The 15,841-nt window shown below is 39.2% G+C and overlaps 1 protein-coding gene and 1 pseudogene across 9 annotated transcripts in view; one reads left to right on the forward strand and one right to left on the reverse strand.

Annotated features, from left to right (window-relative positions):
- Nucleotides 1-15,841, forward strand: part of NSD1 (nuclear receptor binding SET domain protein 1) — a 119,249-nt gene that overhangs the window by 15,911 nt on the left and 87,497 nt on the right. The gene's annotated exons all lie outside the window — the stretch shown is intronic.
- On the reverse strand, nt 8,370-14,650 carry LOC128779406 (RNA transcription, translation and transport factor protein pseudogene; annotated as a pseudogene).

Genomic DNA, 15,841 nt, shown 5'->3' on the forward strand with positions numbered 1-15,841 from the left:
TGGCAGCCGCCATTCTACTGGATTTCAGTGCTCTGGCTATCTCATGTAAGCGGGGTCAGACGGTATTTATCTCTTCGTGATTGGTTGATCTCAGTGTGATATCCTCACAGTTCGCCTGCGATGTTGCATTTGTCAGAATGTTCCTCCTTTTTAAAGATACTTCATTGCATTATGTAATACCACATTTTCTTTCACTCATCAGTCAGTGAATATCTGTTGGCTACTGTGAATAATGCTGATATGAACATGGGTATACCACTATCTCTTCGAGATGCAGTGGGGCTTCTTAATGAAGTTACTTCTTAAATCTGTGGGGGAAGAGGAATAATAAGCATTTATTTGGTAAATAACCTAGAATTTGGATATTCTGTATTTACCCCTACCCCTTTTTAAATTTTTCTAAGGTATTTTTTGTTTGTTTTAAAGCATGTACTTTAAAAAATCAAACCAACACCCTACATTTATATCATTTTACATGAGAATTTTTTCAGAATTTCAAGTTTGAATATTTATTACTTATATAATAACAAATTTAAAAAGCCTAGTAAAAATCAAGGGATAACTGACACATTGAGAGGGAAAATTCACCCTTTTTAAGGGTGCAGCTCAGTGGCTTTAGTATATTTACAGAGTTGAATGACTGAAACCACAATCTAATTCCAGAACATTTCCTCACCCGCAAAGAAACCCTGTAGCTGCAGTTATGTCTCATTCCCTCACCCAGAGCCCCTAGCAACCATGGCTGTGTTTCTGTCTCTCTGGGTGTACCTGTTCTGGGTACTTCACATAAGTGAAATCTTTATTTCGTGTCTTCTTTCTTTAGCATAATCGGGTTTATTTGTGTTGTGGTATGTATAAGTACTTAATTTCATTTATTGCCAGATAATACTTCATTGTATAGATACGCCAGATTTTGTTTATCAGTGAGTTGATGGACATTTTGTTGTTTCAACTCCTTTGGCTGTTACAAGTAATGAATATTTGTGAGCAGGTTTTTTATGTGAAGGTGTGTTTTCAGTTCTCTGGGGTATATTCTTTGGAGTCGTGTTGCTGGGTCATGTGGTGACTATTGAACGTTTTGGAAAACTGCCAGACCGTTTTGCACAGTGGCTGTGCCATTTTACCACCCCACTATCATGTGTGAGGGTTCTGATTTCTTCACAGTCTTGCCAACACTTGGTTTTTTATTTTTTATTTTAGCCATCCTATTGAGTGTTAGATGTTATTGTATCTCATTGTGGTTTTAAGATTTACGTTTCCCGGATGACGAATGTTGTCAAGTATCCATCCTTTTATGTGCTTATTGACCAATTTGTATAGCTTCTCTGGAGCGTCTGGGTAAATCCTTTGCCTATTTTATTACTTATTTTTAGAGAGAGCAGAAGGAAGGGAGAAAGAGAGTGGGAGAAACATCAACGTGTGAGAGATACATGGATTGGTTGCCTCTCACACACCCCTAACTGGGGACCTGGCCTGCAGCCCTGACATGTGCCCAGGCCTGACTGGGGATCGAACTGGTGACCTTTGGGTTCGTAGCCTGGCACTCAGTCCATTGAGCCACACCAGCCAGGGCAGTCCTTTGTCTACTTTTAAAAACTTGGGTTTTCTTGACTTTTTATTAACAAATTGTAGTTCTGGACATAAGTCCTTTACTAGCTATGATTTGCTAATTTTTCTCCTATTCTGTGGGTGTTTTCATTTTTTCTTTTTTAAAGATTTCATTTATTTATTTTTAGAGAGAGGGGAAGGAAGGGAGAAAGAGGGAGAGAAACATCAGTGTGTGGTTGCCTCTCATGCGCCCCCAACCAGGGACCTGGCCCGCAACCCAGGCATGTGCCAGAGACTGGGAATTGAACTGGCGACCCTTTGGTTTGCAGTCTGCGCTCAATCCACTGGGCTACACCAGCCAGGGCTAAAAACACTTGTTTTTAAATCTCCTGGATATATACCCAGGAGTGGAATTGCTGGGCCATATGGTAATTTTGTTGAACAATCCCCCCCCTTTTTTTTTTATTGAGGTATGATTGACATACAAAGAGCCATACATATTCAATGTATACATCTTAATGAATTTGGAGGTAAGTATACACCCCTGTGAAACTGTCACAATATAGAATGCCATACATGTAATCATACAACCTCTGAAAATTTTCACCCTCCCTCTTTTTAAGAACCTTTAAGATTTATCTTCTTAACAAACTTTGAAGTATATTATACAGTGTTGTCAACTATAAGCACTGTGCTGTGCTGTACATCTCCAGTACATCACATCCTGCGTAAGTGAGACTGTACCCTTTGATTAACACATCCTTAACCCTCACCCCACAGCCCCTGATCACCACCGTTCTACCTTCTTCTATGAATTTGACTATTTTGGATTCCTGATATAAGTGCAGTCATGTAGAATTTGTTCTTCTGTGTCTGGCTTATTTCCCTTAGCAGAATGTTCACCTGTTGGTGTTGTAGCAGGTGGCAGGATTTGTTAAAAAGGAGGCTGGATGTGTGTGTAATACCTTATTTTCTTTTTCATTTATCTGTTGGTGGACATTTAGGTTGTTTCCAAGTCCTCGTTACTGTAAACAATGCTACAGAGAATATGAGAATTACCTCTTTGAGGTCCTGATTTCATTTCTTTTGGGTATTTCAGTTCTTAAAAGTGGGATTTCTGGATCATATGTTTTTAGTTGTTGGTTTTTTGTTTTTGTTTTTTTTAAGATTTTATTTATCCATTTTTAGAGAGAAGGGAAGGAAGGGAGAAAGCGGGAGAGAAACATCAATGTGTGAGAGATACATCAATTGGTTGCCTCTTGCACGCCCCCAGCTGGGGACCTGGCCTGCAATCCAGGCATTTGCCCTGACCTGAATCGAAGGCTGAATTGAACCGTAGGCTGTGAAGGCTGTGATGCTTAGTTAGCCCACTGAGTCACACCAGCCAGGGCAGTGGTTTTTTGTTTTTTTTTTTTTCTTTAGCGCAACAACATCTTTTCATTTAATCTTAATCCATGTTGATGCCAACTAGAATCTTGATATTGACAAGAACAAAGAAGCACTTGACATTCCAATCTGATCTTACGAGGAGTTAAAGCTAATTTGAACAGAATTTATATGCCTTCAGACATTATATTTGTATTTTTACTTACTGTCGAGGCAGTCTCCAAACACTAGATACATTAAGTCGCTAAAGTAGTGTAGTTAGGAGACAAAAGCAATATACTGTTGTTTCCTTGAAGAGAAGATTTGTAGTGCTGTGTAAGTGATGACAAGAGCTTTGAAAATTTGGGCAGTTTAGGGCCTGCGTTGTCCAAGTTAATTCCTTGTTCTTCAGGCAATGGCTGCTGATTGGGCTCCTCTAGACCAGCTGGGTGAGTATCTGGGGTGTTTAGATCTTGCTGTTTTTCTTTTTCCAAGGGCATTTCTTCTTTGTTTTTTTGTGTAACACACTGTGGTTTTGATTTTCATTTTCCTGGTGATCAGTGGGGTTGAGCACCTTTCCATATACCTTTGACTATTTATATGTCTGTAAAGAAACGTCTACTCAGATTTTTGCTTATTTTTAATTGAGTTATTTGTTTTTTGCTTTTGAGTTTTAAGGGTACCTTACATACTTTGGGGGTTACCCTCTTATCAGATATATGATTTACACATATTTTCTCCCATTCAGTAAGTTGCCTTTTCACTTTGCTGATAATTCCTTTGCTGTTCAGAGCTGTTTAATTAGATGTTATCCCTTTTCCCTTTTGTTTCTGGTGCTTTGCTGTCATAACCAAGAAATCATTGCCAAGGCCAGTGTCAAGAAGCTTTTCCTCTGTTATTTTCTTCCAGGAGTTTTTTAGTTTTAGATCTTATATTTAAATCTTTAATCTGTTTTGGGTTGGTTTTTGTGTATGGTGTAAGTTAAGGGCCAGTTTCTTTTTTTTCACGTGGATATTCATTTTCCCAGCACCGTTTATTGAACGACTGTCTGTTCCCTGTTGTGTGCGCTTGTGCCCTTCGTTAAAGATCGGAGCACTGTAACTGTGCCAGCTTGTTTATGGGCGCTCCGCTCTGTTCCGCTGGTCATTACATCTTTTTATGTCTCTTTAGATTACTGTTGCTTTGTAATATATTTTGAAATCAGGAAAAACAGAGGCCTCCTGCTATCTTCTTGCTTGATATTACTTTGGCTATTCAGCAGTCTATGGTTCCAAATAAATTTTAGGTTTTTCCCCCTATTTTTGTAAAAGATGCCATTGGGATTATGATAGGGATTGCATTGAATCTGTAGATTGCTTTGACTAGGATGGACATTTTGACAATATTAAGTCTTCTTAATTCATGAACAGGATTACCTTTTTCATTATAGGTGTCTTTTTCAGTTTCTTCAGTGTTTTATAGTTTTCAGTGTACAAGTCTTTTAGCTCCTTGGTTAGGTTTATTCCTAAGTATTTTATTCTTTTTGACGCTATTATAAGTGGGATTGTTTTGTAGGCTTTTTTTTTTTTTAACCCCAAGTAGTTTGTTGTTAGTGTAAATAAACACTACTAATTTTATAGATTGCAAATTAACGGAATTTGTTATTTTTTCTTACAGTTATTTGGTGGAATCCTTAGGGTTTTTGGCATATGCATCATGTTACCTGCAAACAGGACATTTATTTCTTTCTTTCCAATTTGGATGTCTTTAAATTTTTTCTTGCCTAATTGAAGTTCCAGTATTATATTGAATAGAAGTGGTGAAAGTGGGCATTCTTGTCTTGTTCTGGATTTAGAGGAAAAACTTTTAGTTTTTCCACCATTGAGTACCAAGTTAGGTGTTTTTAATATGTTTTTATTGTGTTGGGGCAACTTCCTTCAATACCTAATTTGTTGAGCGTTTCTATCATGAAAGAGTGTTGGATTTTGTATAGTGCTTTTTATGCATCTATTGGGGTGATCGTGTGATTCCCCCACTTTCCTGAACTTTATTTTATTTACTTTTAAAGATTTTATTTATTTATTTTTGGAGAAAGGAGAAGAGAGGGAGAGAAATATCCTTGTGCAAGAGAAACATTGCACACCCCCAGCAGGGAACCTGGCCCACAACCCAAGCATGTGCCCTGACTGGGAATCAGTCTGGTGACCTTTTGGTTCATAGGCTGGCAATCAATCCACTGAGCCACACGAGCCAGGGGTGAACTTTATTTTTATGTATTTTTAAAAATTTTATTATTTTTAATTAAGTATTTTTTATTCATTGTGCTGTTATGGTTGTTTCATTTTTTTTCCTTTTGCCCTCCTCTGCCCAGTACCACCAGCCCATGGACAATCCCCCCCTTAGTTCACATTCATGGCTCATACATATGAGTCATACATAAAAGTTCTTTGGCTTCTCCATTTCCTTTACTATTCTTAATATCTCCATCTATTTTGTACCTACCAATTATATGTCTTTTTTAAAAAAGGTTTTATTTATTTTTAGAGAGAGGGGAAGGGAGGGAGAAAGAGAGGAAGAGAAACATCAATGTGTGGTTGTCTCTTGTGTGCCCCCTACTGGAGGCCTGGCCCACAACCCAGTTATGTGCCCCGACTGGGAATGGAGCCACCAGCACTTTGGTTCTCAGGCTGGCATTCAATCCAGTGAGCCACACCAGCCAGGGCCTAGTTATACTTCATAATCCCTGTACCTTTCCCCTCATTCTTCCCTTCTCCCTCCTAGCTGATAATCCTCCATGTCATCTCTATTTCTATGATACTGTTCCTGTTTTAGTTGTTTTCTTAGTTTTCGGTTTTTTTAGATTCCACTGTTGATAGTAGTGAGTTTGTTGTCATTTTACTATTCATAATTTTGATCTTGTTCTTTTTGTTAGATAAGTCTCTTTAACATTTCATATTATAAGGGCTTGATGATGATGAACTCCTTTAGCTTTACCTTGTCTGGAAAGCACTTCATCTGCCCTTCAGTTCTAAATGATAGCTTTGCTGGATAGAGTAATCTTAGATATAGGTCCTTGCCTTTCATGACTTTAAATACTTCTTTCCAGCCCCTTCTTGCCTGTAGGGTTTCTTTTGAGAAATGAGCTGATAGTTCTATGGGAACTTCTTTGTAGGTAACTCTCTTCTTTTCTCTTGCTGCTTTTAAGATTCTAGCTTTTTTAAAAAAAGATTTTATTTTTATTTTTGGAGAGAGGGTAAGGGAAGGAAACATTGATGTGTTGAGAGAAACATCAATTGGTTGCCTCTTGCATGCTCCCAACTGGAGACCTGGCCCAGAACCCAGGCTTGTGCCCTGAGTAGGAATGGAACTGGCAATCTTTGGGTTTACAGGTCGGCACTTAATCCACTGAACCACACTAGGCAGGACTAAGATTCTCTCTTTATCTTTAACCTTTCGTATTTTAATTATATGTCTTGGTGTGACCTTCTTTGGGTCCAACTTGTTTGGGACCCTCTGGGCTTCCTGGACTTGTATGTGTATTTCCTTCACCAAATTAGGGAAGTTTTCTTTCATTATTTTTTCAAATAAGTTTTCAATTTCTTGCTCTTCCTCTCCGCTTTCTGGCTCCCCTATGATTTGGATATTGGTATGTTTAAAGTTGTCCCAGAGGTTCCTAAACTTCTCATTTTTTTTTTTTGAATTCTTGTTTCTTCTTTCTGTTCTGGTTGAATTTTTATTTCTTACTTTTGTTTCAAATCGTTGATTTGAATCCTGGATTCCTTCCCTTCACCCTTGGTTCCCTGTGTATTTTTCTTTATTTCACTTTGTATTGCCTTCCCTTTTATTTTGTGGCCATACTCAATTTCTCTGAGCATCCTGATCACCAGTGTTTTGAGCTCTGCATCTGATAGGTTGGCTATCTCCATTTCACTTATTTCTTTTTCTGGAGTTTTGATCTGTTCTTTCATTTGGGCCACATTTGTCTCTTCCATTTGGCAGCCTCCCTGTGTTTCTGTGCCTTTGGTAGAACTGCTTTGACTCCCCATGTGTTGGTGCACCTGTTAGGTTGTAAGGGGCAGAGCCTTAGGTATTCTCCAGGGCAGTACAACCCACTTGGCTGCTTTGGTGGTGCTGTATGTGGGGGAGGAGTAAGAGAGGGAACAGTGCTGCTTGCTTGGCTCTCACTCGGTTTCCAGTCACTTCCCCCACGTCCCCCTAAGCGACTGCTGTCCTCCTAGCTGCTGCCCTGGTGCTGAATCCCAGAGTGGGTGGGTTTGCATACATTCTAGTACCTGGTGGACCCTTTAAACAGGTTCTCCTAACAGATTGTTCTGCCACCCCAACCCTCACTGGATTTTACAGCCAGAGGTTAGGAGGCTTTATTTTTCCAGCACTGGAACCCAGGGCTGCATGTTCTGGCCTGGGCCTGGGATCCCTCACTCCTCAGTCCTCCCTTCTGGTTTTTATCTGCCGCAGGAATGTGGTACCCCGTATTCGCCCTGCAGCCTCCCCGCCACTGCCTGGCTGTGCTGCTTGCTGTGCCACACTGCGTCCTCTCTGCCCCTCCCACCCGTCTGGATGAATTTTTTTTTTAAATCCTTGGTTGTTGGACTTCCATACAGTTTGATTTTCTGGCAGTTATGGTTGGTTTTGTTTTTAGATTGGTTGTTATCCTTCTTCTGGTTGTACGAAGAGGGAAGGGAGTCTACCTACGCCTCCATCTTGGCTGGAAGTCTGAATACAATTGAACTTCATTTTTTAAAAAAAGCAATAATGATGGTAATCTCTAGAACAGCCAATTTTCTTGGATTCAGCCCTTGAAAATGTGACATTTGGCCCTGGTTGGTGTGGCTCAGTGGATTGAGTACCAGCTTGTGAACAAAAAGTTGCCCCTTTGATTCCTAGTCAGGGCACATGCCTGGGTTGCCGGCCAGATTCCTAGCTGGGGGGATGTGAGAGGTCACTGATCGATGTATCTCTTACACACTGATGTTTCTCCCCCTCTTTCTCCCTCCCCCCTCCCCAAAGATGAGTAAATAAAGTCTTAAAAAAAGAAAGAAAGAAAGAAACTGTGACATTTGAGTTCAAAACCCATGCCAGAGTGTTTATGGTTCCCAATTGTACTAAGTAGGTGGGAGGCTAAAGTCCTAATAGTGTTCGTCTTGCAACTTTCCCCAGTCTTTGGTCTGTCTTTCGATCTGCAATAATTGCCTGAATAGCTACTGTGGCTTCATTAATTTTCATCTGTAGCTCTCTTCTGTATGTAGCAATCACAGAATTTGAGCAGCTTCACTAAAAACTGCATCTCCCGCCCTGGCGGTTGAGTTGATTGGAGCTTTGTCCCATACACTAAAAGTTTGCAAGTTTAATTCTGCGTTGATTCCACTTTGGGGTGCATTTGGGAGGCAACCAACAATCAATGTTTCTTTCTCTCTTTCTCCATTTTCCTCCCTCCCTCCCTTTCTTTCTAAAATCAACATACCCTCAGATGAGAATTAAAAAAAAAAAAAGGGTGAATTTCCTATGTCTAAACCAAGACTACCTAAAGCAACAGGCAGTTCTCTTTTGTTTGATTGCTTTAGCAACTGCATCCTGTGTCAGATGATCCTGTACCAAAATGCAACTTGCCTTAAGCATTACCAGATAATCATCATGAAGCTGACTCTGAAGAATGTTAGCCAAAGCCATTGCACCAGCCTTAAAATCAGGACTGTTTACATCCAAATTGATCAACAGCTCTGCATTTTTAGCTACGTTGTCAGCATTTTTTATATTATCAAGTACTGAGCCCTTGTACTTTTTAGTATTATCTCCCTATAACAGCTAAACCAAGAAGCCAATCAATTGTTTCTCGTTGATCTTGAATCTTGAAAGGACAGTTAACATCTGTGAGATACTTTTCAAAGAACTTGGACCAGTCACTGCTGTGGATGTTTCTTAAATGACCTCTGTCTTCATTCTCGTAGTATCTGATCTTAAAGCCAAACAATGAAGTTTCTAAATTCCATTTCATCTTTTCCGTTGAAGCCAGCAGGGTTGTGGTAGTTGAGGGCCAAGGGCCATGAGCTTTCCTGGGAACGTGGTGAGGTCCCGTGTGCTTGGAGTGGGAGAGGGGGTGCAAGAAGCTGCCGGTGGATTCCAGAGCACGATCGTGTGATTTTTATCGTTCATTATGTTAGTATAGTGTGCAGTGGTTTGCAGATGTTCAATCATTCTTGCATGCCAGTGATAAATCTGATTGGGTCAGGGATATATGATTTATTTAATGTGCTGTTGAGTTTGGCCTGCGAACATTCCATTAAAGACTTTCGTGTCTTGTTTGTCAGACAGTGACTTGTAGTTTTCTTTTTTCGTGGTGTCTTTGTCTGGTATCAGAGTGATGGCCACATGAAATGAGTTTGGAAGTTTGCTTTATGTTTTGGAAGAGTTTAGAAAGGGTTGGTGTTTTCCTTTCAGTGTTTGTTAGAATTCCCCTGTGAAGCCCTCTCGTCCTGGTTTATTCTTTGTTGGCAGGTTTTTGATTACCGAATCTTTCTTTTTTATTATTTTGGACTTTGCTTTAACTTCTTAAGGACCCGCCAAACTGTTTTTCACAGCACCATTTTATATTCCCACCAGCAATGTATGAGGGTTCTAATTTCTTTCTATTCTGGCCAATACTTAGTTTTTGGTTGTTTTGGGGGAGGGTAATGGGGGGAATATAGCTATTATCTTAGTGAGTTAAGTGGTGTCTCATGGTTTTGATTTGCGTTTCCTTAATGACTAGTGAGCATCTTTTCATGGCCATTTATCTTTGGACAAATGTCTAAGTCCTTTGCTTGTTTAAAAAAATGAGTGTAAAATACACATAAGAAAAAATTTACCATTTTAAACATTTTGAGGTGTGCGTTTCAGTGGCATTTAGTATGTTTATATGGTGGCAGCTGTCACCACCGTCCATCTCCAGACCTTTTTCCTTTATTCGTTTTTAATTGGGTAGTTTGTCTTTTCGTTGTTTGATTGTAGAAGTTATTGTATATTCTGGTTACTAGACTTTTATCAGGTATGTGATTTGCAAGTATTTTCTCCCATTCTGTGGGTGTCTTAATCTTTTTTTAAATTTATTTTTTATTTTAGAGAGAGGGGCAGGGAGGGAGAAAGAAAGGGAGAGAAGCATCAATGTGAGAGAGAAACATCGATTGCCTGCCTTCTGTATCCAGGCGTGTGTCCTGACTGGGAGTGAACTGGCGACCTTTCTCTTTGTGGGACTCTGTGCCCAACCACTGACCTACACCGGCCAGGGGCTCGAATCACTCTTGATGGTGTCTTCTTCACAGATTTTTAATTTTGATGAAGTCCATTTTATTTACTTCTTTTTGTTGCCTGTGCTTTTGGTGTCCTTTCTATGAGTATGTCACAAATCCTAAGTCATAAAGATTTACTGCTGTATTTTTTCCTAAGAGTTTTATAGTTTTAGCTCTTACATTGTACCTTTGATAAATTATGAGTTAGTTTTGTGTATGGTAGGAGGTGAGGGTCCAACTTCATGTTTTAAATTTTTAGCAGCTTCATTGTGAATTAATTCACATACCAGACAGTATACTCATTTAAAGTATATAATTCAGTGAATTTTAGTATATTTATTGAGTTACACATCCAACATAACAATCTAAATTTAAAAAATTTCATCACCCCATTAGTAGTTACTCCCTTTAGCCTGAGACGACCACCATCAATGTTCTTTCTCTATGGATTTCCATTTGGACTTTTCACATAAATCAAATCATTTAAAATGTGGTCTTTTATGACTGAGTTTTTAAGTTAGCATAATGTCTTCAAGGTTCATCCATGTTGTATCAGTACTCCATTCCTTCTTGTGATTGAACAATGTTCCATTGCATGGAAGTACTACGTTTTGTTTTTCCATTTATCAGTTGCTGGATCTTTGGTTTATTTTCACATTTTGCCTGTTACTAATGCTGCTATGAAGGTTTGTGTATAGGTTTTTGTGTGGATGTGTGGTTTTCAGTAATCTTGTGTGGTTTCCAGTGTACAGGTCTTTCACTGTTATTCCTTTGGGTGATATTGAGAAGTGGATTTCTTTCCCAATTTATTTATGGTTGAATCCTGGGTATCCTAAGGGCCTGCCATTCAGGTTTCTTTTATTTAAAATTCGCTATTAGATTGTGTGTTCACACCAGTATGAGTGAGAAAACTCTTCTTATGAACCAGTGCTCAGATTTTTCTCTGTTGTAATTAGTGTCTCTCTGTTTTAATTAGTGCCTTTTAAAGAAATACTTACTTCAGTTAAGATTTTAAAACTATTCTTTTTTGTTTTCTGCTTGAAAATGACATGTTTATTAAATTCATAACACATGCTTTATTATTTATTTATTTTTCTAAATTCTATTTTTAGAGAGGCGGAAGGGAGGGAGAAAGAAGGAGAGAAACATCCCTGTGTGGCCGACGATCGTGCGCCCCCTGCCGGGGACCCGGCCCTCAACCCAGGCATGTGCTCTGACTGGGAATTGAACCTGCGACCCTTTGGTTCACAGGCCAGGACTCAATCCACTGAGCTATACCAGTCAGGGCATAACACATCTTTAAATTTAAAAAGATTTGTAGTGAAAAGTTTTAAAATCACCTAATTCCCCACCCTGGCAGTCAGTTATCTGTTTCTACTGTGTTTTCCTTTCAGATATTTTAAGCATTGGCAACCAGATGCATATAATCTTTATTACAGGCATTTTTTTTTTTAAACAGTGGTAGCCTCACTGTACCACCTTTTGCACCTTTGCTTTTTTTCACCTATTATATCTGATAGATCATTTTATATATGTACACAAAGAGCCACTTCATTTTTATGGCTGCAGAATGATTATTGCGTGATGTGCTATAATTTTGTTCCTTACTGATGGATATTTAGTTTCCTGATTTTTTTTTTTATTAAAAAAGTTGTTTTATTTATTGATGAGAGAGATAGAAGGAAAGAAACACTGATTTGTTGTTCCACTTATTTATGCATTCATTGACTGTTTGTTGCATGTGTCCTCACCAAGGATCACACCCGCAACCTGGATGTGCCAGCACGATGCTATAACTGACTTGAGCTACCTGGACAGGGCAGTTTCCTGATTTTTTGCTGTTACTGGGTTTGCCAAAAACTTGGTTTCGTTTTTTTCCTGTACGATGGCTCTACTAGTGCTTAGTTGTCTTGAACTTCATTTGAAACAATTCTGTTAGATCATATTCTGACAGCTGTCATATCAGTGTGCATTTAAAAAAGTTATCAAAATTGGTGAATTTTTGTGTAGCTATTTTAATATTGAAGATGAAAGAAAATATGCAAGGTTTTCCGTGTATAATTCTTTATTATTTCAAGAGAGGTAAAAACACAACAGGAATGCAAAAAAAAGACTTCTGCAGTGTGTGGGGAAGGTGCAGTGACTGAACGAACGTGTCAAAAGTGGTTTGCAAAGTTTCTTGGTACTATTGACATTATGGCCAACTACTCTTTGCTGTGGGGCTAGGAAGATGTTTAGCAGCACCACTGGCCTCTATCCACTAGAAGCCAGTAGTGGGAGATAGCTGACACACTCAAAATACCCAAATCAATAAAGTTAATTGGTGAAAATGAAAAATGTGTCCTTTATTTTACAGAAAAAAAAACCTAAGCAGACTTTCTGGTCAACCCAATGCAACTAATGCCTTAGCCATTGACTTTGTATGTACCTCATTCTATAATTGAATGTGTGTGTATCTACAGGGTAAATTATTTGTTTTAATAAGTACTTATCGAGCACCTGCATTTTCTTAAGTTTTGTTGATGATAGTGATTGATAAAGCAGTCTCTTCTGAGTACTTGAAAGTGTTGGAGTTTAAAAATAAGACCAAAAATGAATAAATAAGTAGACATTGTCTTTGTACCTGAGACTGTTAGAATCTAGAATTAGTATCAATATAATGTGTTAAGTGCAATAATAAGAGGTATACACGGGAATGCCGAGCCTTAAGTAGGGGTAAAGTGGGCCCAAGGAGAAGCTTCTTGGAGCCAGATCTTGAAGTGTAAGTAAATATTAGCCAGAAGGGGAAAAGAAGCAGACCTTTGATAAGTGGAAAAGCAGATCTAGGGCTTGGACGTGTAACTGCATGAGATCTTGGTGAACCTACAAAGTACAAATCTTGTGATGCAGGTAGTGGTGGGCCCTGGATTTGGGTGGGTAAATACGGGTCAGGTCAGTAAGGGTTATATTTGTCAGCCCAAGAACTGGAACTTGGTTTGTGTATTTTACATTTTAGCTTTACATAAAATCTCATATAGAACACTGTATAAAACAAAAAGATGGAACTGCTTTGATCAGGGTAGAGAACGGGCAGGTTTTCTTCTGTGTCTTGGGCAGCTCCTGTGTCTTGGGCAAACACCATCAATTGAACCTCCCCCTGAAATGAAGTTTTAACAGAAGGATTTTTGAGAAGCCTAGAGGAAGAGATCACCTATACCAATAAATGTAAAATACAGCAGGTCTTCTACTCAACCTCGTTTCATTATAAGGATGATAAAGGAACTTAACTTTTGTTCGTTATAAGAGGCCAATCAATTAGCCTCTGGTAAAATTGGCTTCCTCATACTAAAGTCGCTACACATTGTTTCACTGTTTAGGAAAATTTTAAATTAATTTTAGAGATAGGAAGGGAGAGAGAGAAACATTGGTTTCTTGTTCCACTTATTTATGTATTCATTGGTTGATTCTTTTTTTAAAACAATTTTTTAAAAGATTTTATTTTTAGATTGGAAGGGAGGGAGAAAGAGAGGGAGAGAAACATCAGCATGTGGGACACACATCTCCTGCACACCCCCAGCCAGGGACCTAGCCTGCAACCCAGATGTGTGCCTTGACTGGGAATCAAACCAGAAACTCTTTGGTTTGCAGGGCAACCCTCAATCCACTGAGCCACACCAGCCAGGGTCATTGGCTGATTCTCGTATGTACCCTGATTGGGGATTGAACCTGCAGCCTTGGGGTATCAGGACAATACTCTAACCAACTGAGCTATCTGGCCAGGATCATTTTTTTCACTTAAAGTTGCAGAACCTGTTGACGTACCCTGTGTTGTTAGAGGTGGAAATAACTTGGTGTGAGGTATGGAGGAGAGCAAGGGGAAGGAAGCTAATTACATGTGTTTGAGCTGTTCTAAAATTGTCACTTCTCTTCTTTACAATAGTCTATTAAGAGATGATTAACATTGCCCTGACCTGTGAGGCTCAGTAGGTTGGAGCTCCCTCTTGTAAACTGGAAAGGTCATGGGTTTGATTCCTGATCAGGGCACATACCTAGGTTGGGGGTAAACCTGGTCAGTGTGCGTGTTTCTCTCCCTCCCTGTGAAATCAATAAACGTGTCCTTGGGTAAGAATTAAAAAAAAACAAGAGACAGAGAGATGATTAACATTAATTTAAAAAAGAATCTTTTTAGACATACATACTAAAATAATATGGATAAAATGATATGTGTGGATTTGTTTAAAAATAATTCAGGTGGGGGGATTATAAATGAACACAGTGGACATGAATGTGTATATGTTGGAACTGAGTAATGGTTGCCAAGGAATCATTGTACAATCTCTGCTTTTGTATACATTTGACATTTTTTAGTTATTATTTTTTTCCTCACCTGAGGACATTTTTTTTCCCCCATTGATTAATTTAGAGGGACGGGAAGGGAGGGAGTGGGAGAAAGAGAACACAGATGCAAGAGAGAAACATTGATTAGTTACCTCCATATGGGCCCTGACCAGGGATCAAACCAGCAATCTAGGCATGTGCCCTAACCAGGGATCAAACTTGTTTTATTTTAAAGATTTTATTTATTTATTTTTAGAGAGAGAGGAAGGGAGGGAGAAAGGGAGAGAAACATCAGTGTGTGGTAGCCTCTCACATGGCCCCTGCTGGGGACCCAGCCCACAACCCAGGCATGTGCCCTGACTGGGAATTGAACCGGCAACCCTTTGGTTCGCAGCCCACACTCAATCCACTGAGCCACACCAGCCAGTCCTGATTGACATAAAGGTTTTTAAGAAAGATAGTACCAGCATTTGAATTGTGCTAAATTGTGTTTTATATTTAAATATTTTTAGGTCATATTTAGAATTTGTAGTATTTTTCTGTAACTGTAGTATTAATGGAGGTTAAGGACCTATTCTGTAGTATTAATTCCTTTTTTAAAATAAGATTTATTAATTTGTTGGGGGGTTTTTAGAGAGAGGGAAAGGGAAGGAGAAAGAGAGGTAGAGAAACATCGATCCCTTGCCTCTTGCTGGGGACCAGGCCTGCAACCCAGGCGTGTGCCCTGACCAGGGATGCTCAACCAACTGAGCCATGATGGTCAGGGCTGTCATATTGATTTTTTTTAAAGATTTTATTTATTTATTTTTAGAGAGGGGAAGGGAGGGAGTAAAGAAGGAAACACCAATGTGTGGTTGCTACTTGAGTGCCCCCTACTGGAGACCTGGCCTGCAACCCAGGCATGTATCCTGACTGGGAATCGAACCAGCGACCCTTTGGTTCACATTCTGAGGCTCAATCCATTGATCCACATCAGCCAGGGCTGTCATATTCTTAAAGTAACTGAAATAATGTATCTATACAAAGAAATACAGTGAATAATAATATGGCAACTGTCTTTTGGGTTGTTACTATGTGCCAGGCACTTTATAACAACTTTATGAAGTATGACTCCAGAGACCCCATGTTTTTTATCATTATACTATGCTCTCAAAATGGTTTCATAGTAATAATTAAGATTAAAAAATAAGTAGAACCCTTGAATGTTGCTACTCGGGAGAATCAGCTCTGAGTAGAGGAGGAAGAACAGGCTTCTGATTTCAAGGTTTGGAAATAATATAAGCTAACACCTACTGTGCTACACACTAACGGCTGCTGGTGTTTTCCACGTTAAAGTGTTTATGCATTAG

Source organism: Desmodus rotundus, chromosome 10 (genome assembly GCF_022682495.2).
Source record: "Desmodus rotundus isolate HL8 chromosome 10, HLdesRot8A.1, whole genome shotgun sequence".
Taxonomy (NCBI): Eukaryota; Metazoa; Chordata; class Mammalia; order Chiroptera; family Phyllostomidae; genus Desmodus; species Desmodus rotundus.